Below are 17,234 nucleotides of genomic sequence, written 5' to 3'. Positions count from 1 at the left end.
CTCTAAAGAGTGGAAACGTATGGACAATGCTGGAACCAGGGAAGGAACCAGGCTGTCCAACATGAGTTTACAGCAGTAAGCGGTCTTATTTCAGTCATTCAAGGAGTGGGGTGAACACATTGATCATCTATTGTCATTGGATTTGGGCATCTTCTTCACCTCCAGAATCAAACAGTAGGAATAGTCTATTCTAACTCACTATTCTAACAGTGCTATTCTAACTCACTATTCTAACAGTGCTATTCTAACTCACTATTCTAACAGTGCTATTCTATTCTAACAGTGCTCTGCTATTCTAACTCACTATTCAAACAGTGCTATGCTATTCTAACTCACTATTCTAACAGTGCTATGCTATTCTAACTCACTATTCTAACCGTGCTATGCTATTCTAACTCACTATTATAACCGTGCTATGCTATTCTAACTCACTATTCTAACCGTGCTATTCTAACTCACTATTCTAACAGTGCTATGCTATTCTAACCGTGCTATTCTAACCGTGCTATGCTATTCTAACTCACTATTCTAACCGTGCTATTCTAACTCACTATTCTAACCGTGCTATTCTAACTCACTATTCTAACAGTGCTATGCTATTCTAACTCACTATTCTAACAGTGCTATGCTATTCTAACTCACTATTCTAACCGTGCTATGCTATTCTAACTCACTATTCTAACCGTGCTATTCTAACTCACTATTCTAACAGTGCTATGCTATTCTAACTCACTATTCTAACCGTGCTATTCTAACCGTGCTATGCTATTTAACTCACTATTCTAACCGTGCTATTCTAACTCACTATTCTAACAGTGCTCTGCTATTCTAACTCACTATTCTAACTGTGCTCTGCTATTCTAACTCACTATTCTAACAGTGCTCTGCTATTCTAACTCACTATTCTAACAGTGCTCTGCTATTCTAACTCAGTATTCTAACAGTGCTATTCTAACTCACTATTCTAACAGTGCTCTGCTATTCTAACCGTGCTATTCTAACAGTGCTCTGCTATTCTAACTCACTATTCTAACAGTGCTATTCTATTATATTCCAGTCTATTTCTCTCACTGGACTCGCTTTCCAATCTGCTGTAGTAACAATCCATTGTAATAGTCCATGTTTCCAGGCATGAGAGCCAGTAGTAAAATAACTCATTTAAATAGTCTGCTAGTTTGGCTTTAAATAGACTGCTAGTTTGGCTTTAAATAGACTGCTAGTTTGGCTTTAAATGGACTGCTAGTTTGGCTTGATCCTACTGTATGGACTCAACTTCGCGTAATCTGATTTTGCTCTTGTTCATATTTGGAGATATGTGCCTGTGGCGCTGGAATCTATCCCACAATGCACCAGTCATTACCTAACTAAGAAGTCCACAGTAGACATTTCCCACTATAGTGCCAAGCTGCAAAGTCGAAATTGGCATAAATCGTGAAAATGTATGAAGACGTCAATTCGCTTTTTGCTCTTCATTTAAGCGTAGGTCAGGCACACCTTTAGGAGTATGGTTAATGTTAAGCGTCGGTTTTGAAATCCGATTTTTAAAGAAGATACATTGTAGAACTTCCGGGTTTTGCAGCTTGGCCATATAGTGACAACCCCTCAGACAGGCCAGCGGTGTGTTGTCCGTTTCTCTCGTCTCACTGAGTTGTGTTCACAGCTAATGCACGGACACGGACCGGACCGCCCGTCTGCCAATGGGTTGACGATCTGCGTTACTTTGTTGTCCCTGCTACTTTTTACAGGTATGTGAACGACATTTCGATTCGTAGTTGATTTACTAACTGTTGCAATGGCATGATAAATATTGGAGTCTGTGTAAAGATTGTCGTGTTGTTTCTAAACGTCATTTTGTTTCCAGAGTTTTCTGCTCGGGATAAGTGGCGCTTTTTGACCGTCCCACTGTCCATAACAAACAATGTCCTTGTCATTTGATAGCCAAGCTAACAATACGGGCTCGTTTTGAGTGGGACACCAGTTGCTGAAATAGCCTATTCAGTTTTAATACACAGTCATGCACTTGTAGGCTAAAATGTTGCCTTTGCTGTAAAGACATTTGACGCTTGAACGTGACAACAGTTCTTGGTGAATACATTATATTAAAAAGGGTAAACAAGTGTTGTATCCAGCGTCAGTGTAATCGGATACATTAGAAACATAGCTAGCTATGTTACAGTAAGTTAATAGACCAGACGTTACAGAAGAGCTGACCACTTGACTGTAGTCTATACTGACTGTAGTCTATGGCAGTTTTAATGTGGCGCACTTGTCAGCCTTTGCTTGTGAAGGCAAAACGGTACTAGAAATAGCTCGAAACCAAGTTTAATGTCAGTTCATTCACTACAGCCTCCGTTATAAGCATAGTTGGTAATAAACCACGGCATGAGTATTTAGAACATAATAGAACGGAATCTAGAACACACGCCTACTGTATTATATTCTTATTATTGACTGGCTGAGAGTTAATTCTTCATGTGTAAGAAGTGGTGTTTCACCTTGAGTTGGATGCCAGTCAAACCCATAATAAATATGGGAAATTCTAGAATGAGAATTATTCTGTGGTCAGACCATCCAGGAGATGTTATAAGGATCGACCTTACCGACCTACACAGTTACACAGAAATTCTAGAATGAGAATAATTCTGTGGTCAGACCATCCAGGAGATGTTATAAGGATCGACCTTTCCGACCTACACAGTTACACAGAAATTCTAGAATGAGAATAATTCTGTGGTCAGACCATCCAGGAGATGTTATAAGGATCGACCTTTCCGACCTACACAGTTACACAGAAATTCTAGAATGAGAATTATTCTGTGGTCAGACCATCCAGGAGGTGTTATAAGGATCGACCTTATCGACCTACACAGTTACTAGTCTGGAAAACCTTCCTATACGTAGGGTTTTCAGAGGTTAGCTTCGCCCACGGTTAGCTGCGTGGGAACTACAATATCCACGCTGTGTTTTAACATTTAGAAACGTCAGTAAATATTGCTTGTGAAACGTTTTTCCAATCACATGCTGATATACCCCTTATCTTTCATAACAGCGAAAAAATCTACTTACTGTGGCAGTTTAGCCCCAGATCCATATGTTGTCTCCAGATGACTGCACTTCCACCTCAGTTAGTTTACGCACAGGTGTTTAAAGCATGCTAGTTATCCCAGGTGGCCACCTCTGTCTTCCCGAAACAAGCGCAGTAACATGGATATATATGGCCGTGTGGGAACACTGACCGTAACCCTTTAAAAGTGTGTTGTAATTTAACCATTGTTTACATTTTTTTTATTTATCTCAGTTTACAAAACTGTACCGCAAGTTTTATTGAACCTTTATGTGTTAACTAGGCAAATCAGTTAAGAATAAATTCTTATTTACAATGACGGCATACCCCGGCCAAACCCGGACAACGCTGGGCCAATTGTGCGCTGCCCTATGGGGACTCCCAATCACGGCCGGATGTGATGCGGCCTGGATTCGAACCAGGGACTGTAGTAATGCCTCTTGCACTAAGATGCAGTGTCTTTGACTGAGTTCAGAATGAGCGTCGGGGCTCGTAAAAAAAATCCCCCAACCAGGGACTGACGATAGTATCTTCTGGTTGGGAGACTAGATGCTGCTGGAAGTGGTGTTGGAGGGCCAGTAAGAGGCACTCTTTCCTCTGGTCTAAAAAATATCCCAATGCCCCAGGGCAGTGATTGGGGACACTGCCCTGTGTAGGGTGCTGTCTTTCGGATGGGACGTTATAACAAATGTCCTGACTCTCTGAGGTCACTAAAGATCCCATGGTACTTATTGTAAGAGTAGGGGTGTTAACCCCGGTGTCCTGACTCTCTATGGTCACTAAAGATCCCGTGGTACTTATTGTAAGAGTAGGGGTGTTAACCCCGGTGTCCTGACTCGCTATGGTCATTAAAGATCCCGTGGCACTTATCGTAAGAGTAGGGGTGTTCACCCCGGTGTCTTGACTAAATTCCCAATCTGACCTTCATACCATCATGGTCACCTAATCGTCCCCAGTTTACAATTGGCTCATTCCTCCCCCTCCTCTCCCCTGTAACTATAACCCCAGGTCGTTGCTGTAAATGAGAACGTGTTCTCAGTCAACTTACCTGGTAAAATAAAAATAGGTTCTTAAGCAGTTGGAGTCCATGAATGGAATACACAGTTACCTACCTACCCAGTTACCCGGTTAAGCAGCCCAGTTCTAACTGGTCTGTAATGTCACTCATTTACATTTATATAGTAGTAACAAAGCCATTAAAACATCATAAAATCACCACTAATCAACTAGCAAAATGTGCAGCATCATTCACCACTGACACAAGGTTGCTGTTTGGTTGACTTTGGCTGTGGTCTGTCGTCTCTGTCATTATTTGGCAGCACATCCTATCCATTAGAGGGCTTGGATAGCCCAGTCCTTCTTAAGAGGGTTTGGATCGTTAGCTTGGATAGCCCAGGCCTTCTAAAGAGGGTTTGGATTGTTAGCTTGGATAGCCCAGGCCTTCTTAATTAAAAGGGTTTGGATTGTTAGCTTGGATAGCCCAGGCCTTCTTAATTAAGATGGTTTGGATTGTTAGCTTGGATAGCCCAGGCTTTCTTAATTAAGAGGGTTTGGATTGTTTGCTTGGATATCCCAGGCCTCCTTAATAAAGAGGGTTTGGATTGGATGGCCCTCTCCTTCAGCAGTTATTGTTCATTGTGTCCAAAACAAAAGCTACTTAGCACAATAATCACTGCTTGCCTGCCTGCTGTGCTCAGTCCCAATGCTGCCATTCTACTACTGCATCAACATACTGTAGTTATTAGCCATGGTAACATACTGTAGTTATTAGCCATGTTGTTGTCATTAGCCATGTCGAAATAGCCGTTAGCCATGTGGACGTACTGTAGCCGTTAGCCATGTGGACATACTGTAGTCGTTAGCCATGGGGACATACTGTAGCCATGTGGACATACTGTAGCCGTTAGCCATGTGGACATACTGTAGCCGTTAGCCATGTGGACATACTGTAGCCGTTAGCCATGTGGACATATTGTAGCCGTTAGCCATGTGGACATATTGTAGCCGTTAGCCATGTGGACATATTGTAGCCGTTAGCCATGTGGACATATTGTAGCCGTTAGCCATGTGGACATATTGTAGCCGTTAGCCATGTGGACATACTGTAGCTGTTAGCCATGTGGACATATTGTAGCCGTTAGCCATGTGGAAGTACTGTAGCCGTTAGCCATGTGGACGTACTGTAGCCGTTAGCCATGTGGACGTACTGTAGCCGTTAGCCATGTGGACGTACTGTAGCCGTTAGCCATGTGGACGTACTGTAGCCGTTAGCCATGTGGACGTACTGTAGCCGTTAGCCATGTGGACGTACTGTAGCCGTTAGCCATGTGGACATACTGTAGCCGTTAGCCATGTGGACATACTGTAGCCGTTAGCCATGTTAAACAGTATTCTATCAGTCTAATAGTAGACTACAGTATTCTTCAGTCTAATGGTAGACTACAGTATTCTATCAGTCTAATAGTAGACTACAGTATTCTGTCAGTCTAATAGTAGAATAGTAGACTACAGTATTCTATCAGTCTAATAGTAGACTACAGTATTCTATCAGTCTAATAGTAGACTACAGTATTCTATCAGTCTAATAGTGGAATAGTAGACTACAGTATTCTATCAGTCTAATAGTAGACTACAGTATTTTATCAGTCTAATAGTAGACTACAGTATTATATCAGTCTAATAGTAGACTACAGTATTCTATCAGTCTAATAGTAGACTACAGTATTCTATCAGTCTAATAGTAGAATAGCAGACTACAGTATTCTATCAGTCTAATGGTAGACTACAGTATTCTATCAGTCTAATAGTAGACTACAGTATTCTATCAGTCTAATAGTAGAATAGTAGACTACAGTATTCTATCATTCTAATAGTAGACTATAGTATTCTATCAGTCTAATGGTAGAATAGTAGACTACAGTATTCTATCAGTCTAATAGTAGACTACAGTATTCTATCAGTCTAATAGTAGACTACAGTATTCTATCAGTCTAATAGTAGACTACAGTATTCTATCAGTCTAATAGTAGACTACAGTATTCTATCAGTCTAATAGTAGACTACAGTATTCTATCAGTCTAATAGTGGACTACAGTAATCTATCAGTCTAATAGTAGAATAGTAGACTACAGTATTCTATCAGTCTAATAGTAGACTACAGTATTCTATCAGTCTAATAGTAGAATAGTAGACTACAGTATTCTATCAGTCTAATAGTAGACTACAGTATTCTATCAGTCTAATAGTAGACTACAGTATTCTATCAGTCTAATAGTAGACTACAGTATTATATCAGTCTAATAGTAGACTACAGTATTCTATCAGTAATAGTAGACTACAGTATTATATCAGTCTAATAGTAGACTACAGTATTCTATCAGTCTAATAGTAGACTACAGTATTCTATCAGTCTAATAGTAGAATAGCAGACTACAGTATTCTATCAGTCTAATAGTAGACTACAGTATTCTATCAGTCTAATAGTAGACTACAGTATTCTATCAGTCTAATGGTAGACTACAGTATTCTATCAGTCTAATAGTAGACTACAGTATTCTATCAGTCTAATAGTAGACTACAGTATTCTATCATTCTAATAGTAGACTATAGTATTCTATCAGTCTAATAGTAGACTACAGTATTCTATCAGTCTAATAGTAGACTACAGTATTCTATCAGTCTAATAGTAGACTACAGTATTCTATCAGTCTAATAGTAGACTACAGTATTCTATCAGTCTAATAGTAGACTACAGTATTCTATCAGTCTAATAGTAGACTACAGTATTCTATCAGTCTAATAGTAGACTACAGTATTCTATCAGTCTAATAGTAGACTACAGTATTCTATCATTCTAATAGTACAGTACTATAGTCTAATAGTAGACTACAGTATTCTATCAGTCTAATGGTAGACTAGTATTCTAATAGTAGACTACAGTATTCTATCAGTCTAATAGTAGACTACAGTATTCTATCAGTCTAATAGTAGACTACAGTATTCTATCAGTCTAATGGTAGACTACAGTATTCTATCAGTCTAATAGTAGACTACAGTATTCTATCAGTCTAATAGTGGACTACAGTAATCTATCAGTCTAATAGTAGACTACAGTATTCTATCAGTCTAATAGTAGAATAGTAGACTACAGTATTCTATCAGTCTAATGGTAGACTACAGTATTCTATCAGTCTAATAGTAGACTACAGTATTCTATCAGTCTAATAGTAGACTACAGTATTCTATCAGTCTAATAGTAGAATAGTAGACTACAGTATTCTATCAGTCTAATGGTAGACTACAGTATTCTATCAGTCTAATAGTAGACTACAGTATTCTATCAGTCTAATAGTAGACTACAGTATTCTATCAGTCTAATAGTAGACTACAGTATTCTATCAGTCTAATAGTAGAATAGTAGACTACAGTATTCTATCAGTCTAATAGTATTCTATCAGTCTAATAGTAGACTACAGTATTCTATCAGTCTAATAGTAGACTACAGTATTCTATCAGTCTAATAGTAGACTACAGTATTCTATCAGTCTAATAGTAGACTACAGTATTCTATCAGTCTAGTACAGTATTCTATCAGTCTAATGGTAGACTACAGTATTCTATCAGTCTAATAGTAGACTACAGTATTCTATCAGTCTAATAGTGGAATAGTAGACTACAGTATTCTATCAGTCTAATAGTAGACTACAGTATTCTATCAGTCTAATTGTAGACTACAGTATTCTATCAGTCTAATAGTAGACTACAGTATTCTATCAGTCTAATAGTAGACTACAGTAGTATTCTATCAGTCTAATAGTAGGTATTCTATAGTAGACTACAGTATTCTATCAGTCTAATAGTAGACTACAGTATTCTATCAGTCTAATCAGTCTAATAGTAGACTACAGTATTCTATCAGTCTAATAGTAGACTACAGTATTCTATCAGTCTAATAGTAGACTACAGTATTCTATCAGTCTAATAGTAGACTACAGTATTCTATATCAGTCTAATAGTAGACTACAGTATTCTATCAGTCTAATAGTAGACTACAGTATTCTATCAGTCTAATAGTAGACTACAGTATTCTATCAGTCTAATAGTAGACTACAGTATTCTATCAGTCTAATAGTAGACTACAGTATTCTATCAGTCTAATAGTAGACTACAGTATTCTATCAGTCTAATAGTAGACTACAGTATTATATCAGTCTAATAGTAGACTACAGTATTCTATCAGTCTAATAGTAGACTACAGTATTCTATCAGTCTAATAGTAGACTACAGTATTCTATCAGTCTAATAGTAGAATAGTAGACTACAGTATTCTATCAGTCTAATAGTAGACTACAGTATTCTATCATTCTAATAGTAGACTATAGTATTATATCAGTCTAATAGTAGACTACAGTATTCTATCAGTCTAATAGTAGACTACAGTATTCTATCAGTCTAATAGTAGACTACAGTATTCTATCAGTCTAATGGTAGACTATAGTATTCTATCAGTCTAATAGTAGACTACAGTATTCTATCAGTCTAATAGTAGACTACAGTATTCTATCAGTCTAATAGTAGACTACAGTATTCTATCAGTCTAATGGTAGACTACAGTATTCTATCAGTCTAATAGTAGACTACAGTATTCTATCAGTCAAATAGTGGACTACAGTAATCTATCAGTCTAATAGTAGAATAGTAGACTACAGTATTCTATCAGTCTAATAGTAGACTACAGTATTCTATCAGTCTAATAGTAGACTACAGTATTCTATCAGTCTAATAGTAGAATAGTAGACTACAGTATTCTATCAGTCTAATAGTAGACTACAGTATTCTATCAGTCTAATAGTAGACTACAGTATTCTATCAGTCTAATAGTAGACTACAGTATTCTATCAGTCTAATAGTAGACTACAGTATTCTATCAGTCTAATAGTAGACTACAGTATTCTATCAGTCTAATAGTAGACTACAGTATTCTATCAGTCTAATAGTAGACTACAGTATTCTATCAGTCTAATAGTAGACTACAGTATTCTATCAGTCTAATAGTAGACTACAGTATTCTATCAGTCTAATAGTAGACTACAGTATTCTATCAGTCTAATAGTAGAATAGTAGACTACAGTATTCTATCAGTCTAATGGTAGACTACAGTATTCTATCAGTCTAATAGTAGACTACAGTAGTATTATATCAGTCTAATAGTAGACTACAGTATTCTATCAGTCTAATAGTAGACTACAGTATTCTATCAGTCTAATAGTAGACTACAGTATTCTATCAGTCTAATAGTAGACTACAGTATTCTATCAGTAGACTACAGTATTCTATCAGTCTAATAGTAGACTACAGTATTCTATCAGTCTAATAGTAGACTACAGTATTCTATCAGTCTAATAGTAGACTACAGTATTCTATCAGTCTAATAGTAGACTACAGTATTCTATCAGTCTAATAGTAGACTACAGTATTCTATCAGTCTAAATAGTGTAGACTACAGTATTCTATCAGTCTAATAGTAGAATAGTAGACTACAGTATTCTATCAGTCTAATAGTAGACTACAGTATTCTATCAGTCTAATAGTAGACTACAGTATTCTATCAGTCTAATAGTAGACTACAGTATTCTATCAGTCTAATAGTAGAATAGTAGACTACAGTATTCTATCAGTCTAATAGGTAGACTACAGTATTCTATCAGTCTAATAGTAGACTACAGTATTCTATCAGTCTAATAGTAGACTACAGTATTCTATCAGTCTAATAGTAGACTACAGTATTCTATCAGTCTAATAGTAGAATAGTAGACTACAGTATTCTATCAGTCTAATAGTAGTAGGCTACAGTATTCTATCAGTCTAATAGTAGACTACAGTATTCTATCAGTCTAATAGTAGACTACAGTATTCTATCAGTCTAATAGTAGACTACAGTATTCTATCAGTCTAATAGTAGAATAGTAGACTATCAGTATTCTATCAGTCTAATAGTAGACTACAGTATTCTATCAGTCTAATAGTAGACTACAGTATTCTATCAGTCTAATAGTAGACTACAGTATTCTATCAGTCTAATAGTAGAATAGTAGACTACAGTATTCTATCAGTCAGTAATAGTAGACTACATATACAGTATTCTATCAGTCTAATAGTAGACTACAGTATTCTATCAGTCTAATAGTAGACTACAGTATTCTATCAGTCTAATAGTGGAATAGTAGACTACAGTATTCTATCAGTCTAATAGTAGACTACAGTATTCTATCAGTCTAATAGTAGACTACAGTATTATATCAGTCTAATAGTAGACTACAGTATTCTATCAGTCTAATAGTAGACTACAGTATTCTATCAGTCTAATAGTAGACTACAGTATTCTATCAGTCTAATAGTAGACTACAGTATTCTATCAGTCTAATAGTAGACTACAGTATTATATCAGTCTAATAGTAGACTACAGTATTCTATCAGTCTAATAGTAGACTACAGTATTCTATCAGTCTAATAGTAGACTACAGTATTCTATCAGTCTAATAGTAGACTACAGTATTCTATCAGTCTAATAGTAGACTACAGTATTCTATCAGTCTAATAGTAGACTACAGTATTCTATCAGTCTAATAGTAGACTACAGTATTCTATCAGTCTAATAGTATTCTACAGTATTCTATCAGTCTAATAGTAGACTACAGTATTCTATCAGTCTAATAGTAGACTACAGTATTCTATCAGTCTAATAGTAGACTACAGTATTCTATCAGTCTAATGGTAGACTACAGTATTCTATCAGTCTAATAGTAGAATAGTAGACCACAGTATTCTATCAGTCTAATAGTAGAATAGTAGGCTACAGTATTCTATCAGTCTAATAGTAGACTACAGTATTCTATCAGTCTAATAGTAGAATAGTAGACTACAGTATTCTATCAGTCTAATAGTCTAATAGTAGACTACAGTATTCTATCAGTCTAATAGTAGAATAGTAGACCACAGTATTCTATCAGTCTAATAGTAGAATAGTAGACTACAGTATTCTATCAGTCTAATAGTAGACTACAGTATTCTATCAGTCTAATAGTAGACTACAGTATTCTATCAGTCTAATAGTAGACTACAGTATTCTATCAGTCTAATAGTAGAATAGTAGACTACAGTATTCTATCAGTCTAATAGTAGACTACAGTATTCTATCAGTCTAATAGTAGACTACAGTATTCTATCAGTCTAATAGTAGACTACAGTATTCTATCAGTCTAATAGTAGACTACAGTATTCTATCAGTCTAATAGTAGACTACAGTATTCTATCAGTCTAATAGTAGACTACAGTATTCTATCAGTCTAATAGTAGACTACAGTATTCTATCAGTCTAATAGTAGACTACAGTATTCTATCAGTCTAATAGTAGACTACAGTATTCTATCAGTCTAATAGTAGAATAGTAGACTACAGTATTCTATCAGTCTAATAGTAGACTACAGTATTCTATCAGTCTAATAGTAGACTACAGTATTCTATCAGTCTAATAGTAGACTACAGTATTCTATCAGTCTAATAGTAGACTACAGTATTCTATCAGTCTAATAGTAGACTACAGTATTCTATCAGTCTAATAGTAGTAGACTATCAGTATTACAGTATTCTATCAGTCTAATAGTAGACTACAGTATTCTATCAGTCTAATAGTAGACTACAGTATTCTATCAGTCTAATAGTAGACTACAGTATTCTATCAGTCTAATAGTAGACTACAGTATTCTATCAGTCTAATAGGTAGACTACAGTATTCTATCAGTCTAATAGTAGACTACAGTATTCTATCAGTCTAATAGTAGACTACAGTATTCTATCAGTCTAATAGTAGAATAGTAGACTACAGTATTCTATCAGTCTAATGGTAGACTACAGTATTCTATCAGTCTAATAGTAGACTACAGTATTCTATCAGTCTAATAGTACAGATTCTATCAGTCTAATAGTAGACTACAGTATTCTATCAGTCTAATAGTAGACTACAGTATTCTATCAGTCTAATAGTAGACTACAGTATTCTATCAGTCTAATAGTAGACTACAGTATTCTATCAGTCTAATAGTAGACTACAGTATTCTATCAGTCTAATAGTAGACTACAGTATTCAGTCTAATAGTAGACTACAGTATTCTATCAGTAGAATAGTAGACTACAGTATTCTATCAGTCTAATGGTAGGCTACAGTATTCTATCATTCTAATAGTAGACTACAGTATTCTATCATTCTAATAGTAGACTACAGTATTCTATCAGTCTAATAGTAGACTACAGTATTCTATCAGTCTAATAGTAGAATAGTAGACTACAGTATTCTATCAGTCTAATAGTATTATATCAGTCTAATAGTAGACTACAGTATTCTATCAGTCTAATAGTAGACTACAGTATTCTATCAGTCTAATAGTAGAATAGTAGACTACAGTATTCTATCAGTCTAATAGTAGACTACAGTATTCTATCAGTCTAATAGTGGACTACAGTATTCTATCAGTCTAATAGTAGACTACAGTATTCTATCAGTCTAATAGTGGAATAGTAGACTACAGTATTCTATCAGTCTAATAGTAGACTACAGTATTCTATCAGTCTAATAGTAGACTACAGTATTCTATCAGTCTAATAGTAGACTACAGTATTATATCAGTCTAATAGTAGACTACAGTATTCTATCAGTCTAATAGTAGACTACAGTATTCTATCAGTCTAATAGTATTCTATCAGTCTAATAGTAGACTACAGTATTATATCAGTCTAATGGTAGACTACAGTATTCTATCAGTCTAATAGTAGACTACAGTATTCTATCAGTCTAATAGTAGACTACAGTATTATATCAGTCTAATAGTAGACTACAGTATTCTATCAGTCTAATAGTAGACTACAGTATTCTATCAGTCTAATAGTAGACTACAGTATTCTATCAGTCTAATAGTAGACTACAGTATTCTATCAGTCTAATAGTATTCTATCAGTCTAATAGTAGACTACAGTATTCTATCAGTCTAATAGTAGACTACAGTATTCTATCAGTCTAATAGTAGACTACAGTATTCTATCAGTCTAATGGTAGACTACAGTATTATATCAGTCTAATAGTAGAATAGTAGACCACAGTATTCTATCAGTCTAATAGTAGAATAGTAGGCTACAGTATTCTATCAGTCTAATAGTAGACTACAGTATTCTATCAGTCTAATAGTAGAATAGTAGACTACAGTATTCTATCAGTCTAATAGTAGAATAGTAGACTACATTATTCTATCAGTCTAATAGTAGAATAGTAGACCACAGTATTCTATCAGTCTAATAGTAGAATAGTAGGCTACAGTATTCTATCAGTCTAATAGTAGACTACAGTATTCTATCAGTCTAATAGTAGACTACAGTATTCTATCAGTCTAATAGTAGAATAGTAGACTACAGTATTCTATCAGTCTAATAGTAGAATAGTAGACTACAGTATTCTATCAGTCTAATAGTAGACTACAGTATTCTATCAGTCTAATAGTAGACTACAGTATTCTATCAGTCTAATAGTAGAATAGTAGACTACAGTATTCTATCAGTCTAATAGTAGACTACAGTATTCTATCAGTCTAATAGTAGAATAGTAGACTACAGTATTCTATCAGTCTAATAGTAGAATAGTAGACTACAGTATTCTATCAGTCTAATAGTAGACTACAGTATTCTATCAGTCTAATAGTAGACTACAGTATTCTATCAGTCTAATAGTATAATAGTAGACTACAGTATTCTATCAGTCTAATAGTATTATATCAGTCTAATAGTAGACTACAGTATTCTATCAGTCTAATAGTAGACTACAGTATTCTATCAGTCTAATAGTAGACTACAGACTACAGTATTCTATCAGTCTAATAGTAGACTACAGTATTCTATCAGTCTAATAGTGGACTACAGTATTCTATCAGTCTAATAGTAGACTACAGTATTCTATCAGTCTAATAGTGGAATAGTAGACTACAGTATTCTATCAGTCTAATAGTAGACTACAGTATTCTATCAGTCTAATAGTAGACTACAGTATTCTATCAGTCTAATAGTTGACTACAATATTATATCAGTCTAATAGTAGACTACAGTATTCTATCAGTCTAATAGTAGACTACAGTATTCTATCAGTCTAATAGTAGACTACAGTATTCTATCAGTCTAATAGTAGACTACAGATTCTATCAGTAATAGTAGAACAGTATTCTATCACAGTATTCTATCAGTCTAATAGTAGACTACAGTATTCTATCAGTCTAATAGTATTCTATCAGTCTAATAGTAGACTACAGTATTATATCAGTCTAATGGTAGACTACAGTATTCTATCAGTCTAATAGTAGACTACAGTATTCTATCAGTCTAATAGTAGACTACAGTATAGTAGAATATCAGTATTCTAATAGTAGACTACAGTATTCTATCAGTCTAATAGTAGACTACAGTATTCTATCAGTCTAATAGTAGACTACAGTATTCTATCAGTCTAATAGTAGACTACAGTATTCTATCAGTCTAATAGTATAGTAGACTACAGTATTCTATCAGTCTAATAGTAGACTACAGTATTCTATCAGTCTAATAGTAGACTACAGTATTCTATCAGTCTAATAGTAGACTACAGTATTCTATCAGTCTAATGGTAGACTACAGTATTCTATCAGTCTAATAGTAGAATAGTAGACCACAGTATTCTATCAGTCTAATAGTAGACTACAGTATTCTATCAGTAATAGTAGACTACAGTATTCTATCAGTCTAATAGTAGACTACAGTATTCTATCAGTCTAATAGTAGACTACAGTATTCTATCAGTCTAATAGTAGAATAGTATTCTACAGTATTAGACTATCAGTCTAATAGTAATAGTAGAATAGTAGACTACAGTATTCTATCAGTCTAATAGTAGACTACAGTATTCTATCAGTCTAATAGTAGACTACAGTATTCTATCAGTCTAATAGTAGAGACTACAGTAGTCTAATAGTAGACTACAGTATTCAGTAATCAGTCTAATAGTAGACTACAGTATTCTATCAGTCTAATAGTAGACTACAGTATTCTATCAGTCTACAGTAGTAGAATAGTAGACTACAGTATTCTATCAGTCTAATAGTAGACTACAGTATTCTATCAGTCTAATAGTAGACTACAGTATTCTATCAGTCTAATAGTAGACTACAGTATTCTATCAGTCTAATAGTAGACTACAGTATTCTATCAGTCTAATAGACTACAGTATTCTATCAGTCTAATAGTAGACTACAGTATTCTATCAGTCTAATAGTAGACTACAGTATTCTATCAGTCTAATAGTAGACTACAGTATTCTATCAGTCTAATAGTAGAATAGTAGACTACAGTATTCTATCAGTCTAATAGTAGACTACAGTATTCTATCAGTCTAATAGTAGACTACAGTATTCTGTCAGTCTAATAGTAGACTACAGTATTATGTCAGTCTAATAGTAGACTACAGTATTCTATCAGTCTAATAGTAGACTACAGTATTCTATCAGTCTAATAGTAGACTACAGTATTCTATCAGTCTAATAGTAGACTACAGTATTCTATCAGTCTAATAGTAGACTACAGTATTCTATCAGTCTAATAGTAGACTACAGTATTCTATCAGTCTAATAGTAGACTACAGTATTATATCAGTCTAATAGTAGTAGACTACAGTATTCTATCAGTCTAATAGTAGACTACAGTATTCTATCAGTCTAATAGTAGACTACAGTATTCTATCAGTCTAATAGACTACAGTATTCTATCAGTCTAATGGTAGACTACAGTATTATATCAGTCTAATAGTAGAATAGTAGACTACAGTATTCTATCAGTCTAATAGTAGACTACAGTATTCTATCAGTCTAATAGTAGACTACAGTATTCTATCAGTCTAATAGTAGACTACAGTATTCTATCAGTCTAATAGTAGAATAGTAGACTACAGTATTCTATCAGTCTAATAGTAGAATAGTAGACTACAGTATTCTATCAGTCTAATAGTGGACTACAGTATTCTATCAGTCTAATAATAGAATAGTAGACTACAGTATTCTATCAGTCTAATAGTAGACTACAGTATTCTATCAGTCTAATAGTAGACTACAGTATTCTATCAGTCTAATAGTAGAATAGTAGACTACAGTATTCTATCAGTCTAATAGTAGACTACAGTATTCTATCAGTCTAATAGTAGACTACAGTATTCTATCAGTCTAATAGTAGACTACAGTATTCTATCAGTCTAATAGTAGAATAGTAGACTACAGTATTCTATCAGTCTAATAGTAGACTACAGTATTCTATCAGTCTAATAGTAGACTACAGTATTCTATCAGTCTAATAGTAGACTACAGTATTCTATCAGTCTAATAGTAGACTACAGTATTCTATCAGTCTAATAGTAGACTACAGTATTATATCAGTCTAATAGTAGACTACAGTATTATATCAGTCTAATAGTAGACTACAGTATTCTATCAGTCTAATGGTAGACTACAGTATTCTATCAGTCTAATAGTAGACTACAGTATTCTATCAGTCTAATAGTAGAATAGTAGACTACAGTATTCTATCAGTCTAATAGTAGACTACAGTATTCTATCAGTCTAATAGTAGACTACAGTATTCTATCAGTCTAATAGTAGACTACAGTATTCTATCAGTCTAATGGTAGACTACAGTATTCTATCAGTCTAATAGTAGAATAGTAGACTACAGTATTCTATCAGTCTAATAGTAGACTACAGTATTCTATCAGTCTAATAGTAGAATAGTAGACTACAGTATTCTATCAGTCTAATAGTAGACTACAGTATTCTGTCAGTCTAATAGTAGACTACAGTATTCTGTCAGTCTAATAGTAGACTACAGTATTATGTCAGTCTAATAGTAGACTACAGTATTCTATCAGTCTAATAGTAGACTATAGTATTCTATCAGTCTAATAGTAGACTACAGTATTCTATCAGTCTAATAGTAGAATAGTAGACTACAGTATTCTATCAGTCTAATAGTAGACTACAGTATTCTATCAGTCTAATAGTAGAATAGTAGACTACAGTATTCTATCAGTCTAATAGTAGACTACAGTATTATATCAGTC

At 34.5% G+C, this 17,234-nt stretch overlaps 1 protein-coding gene across 5 annotated transcripts in view; it reads left to right on the top strand.

Moving 5' to 3' along the window:
- The first annotated feature begins 1,362 nt into the window (after nucleotides 1-1,362).
- LOC139392566 (methionine-R-sulfoxide reductase B3, mitochondrial-like) overlaps nucleotides 1,363-17,234 on the top strand; it is a 49,049-nt gene continuing 33,177 nt past the window's right edge. The window contains exon 1 of one of the 5 annotated variants that reach the window (XM_071140611.1): nucleotides 1,363-1,745. The gene's annotated coding sequence lies outside the window, so the exon portion shown is untranslated. The remainder of the gene's footprint in view (nucleotides 1,746-17,234) is intronic. The other 4 variants (XM_071140612.1, XM_071140613.1, XM_071140609.1 and 1 more) reach the window with 4 other exon arrangements.

This window comes from Oncorhynchus clarkii, chromosome 33, assembly GCF_045791955.1.
Source record: "Oncorhynchus clarkii lewisi isolate Uvic-CL-2024 chromosome 33, UVic_Ocla_1.0, whole genome shotgun sequence".
In the NCBI taxonomy this organism is placed as follows: Eukaryota; Metazoa; Chordata; class Actinopteri; order Salmoniformes; family Salmonidae; genus Oncorhynchus; species Oncorhynchus clarkii.
This window is presented reverse-complemented; position numbering and strand designations above follow the sequence as displayed.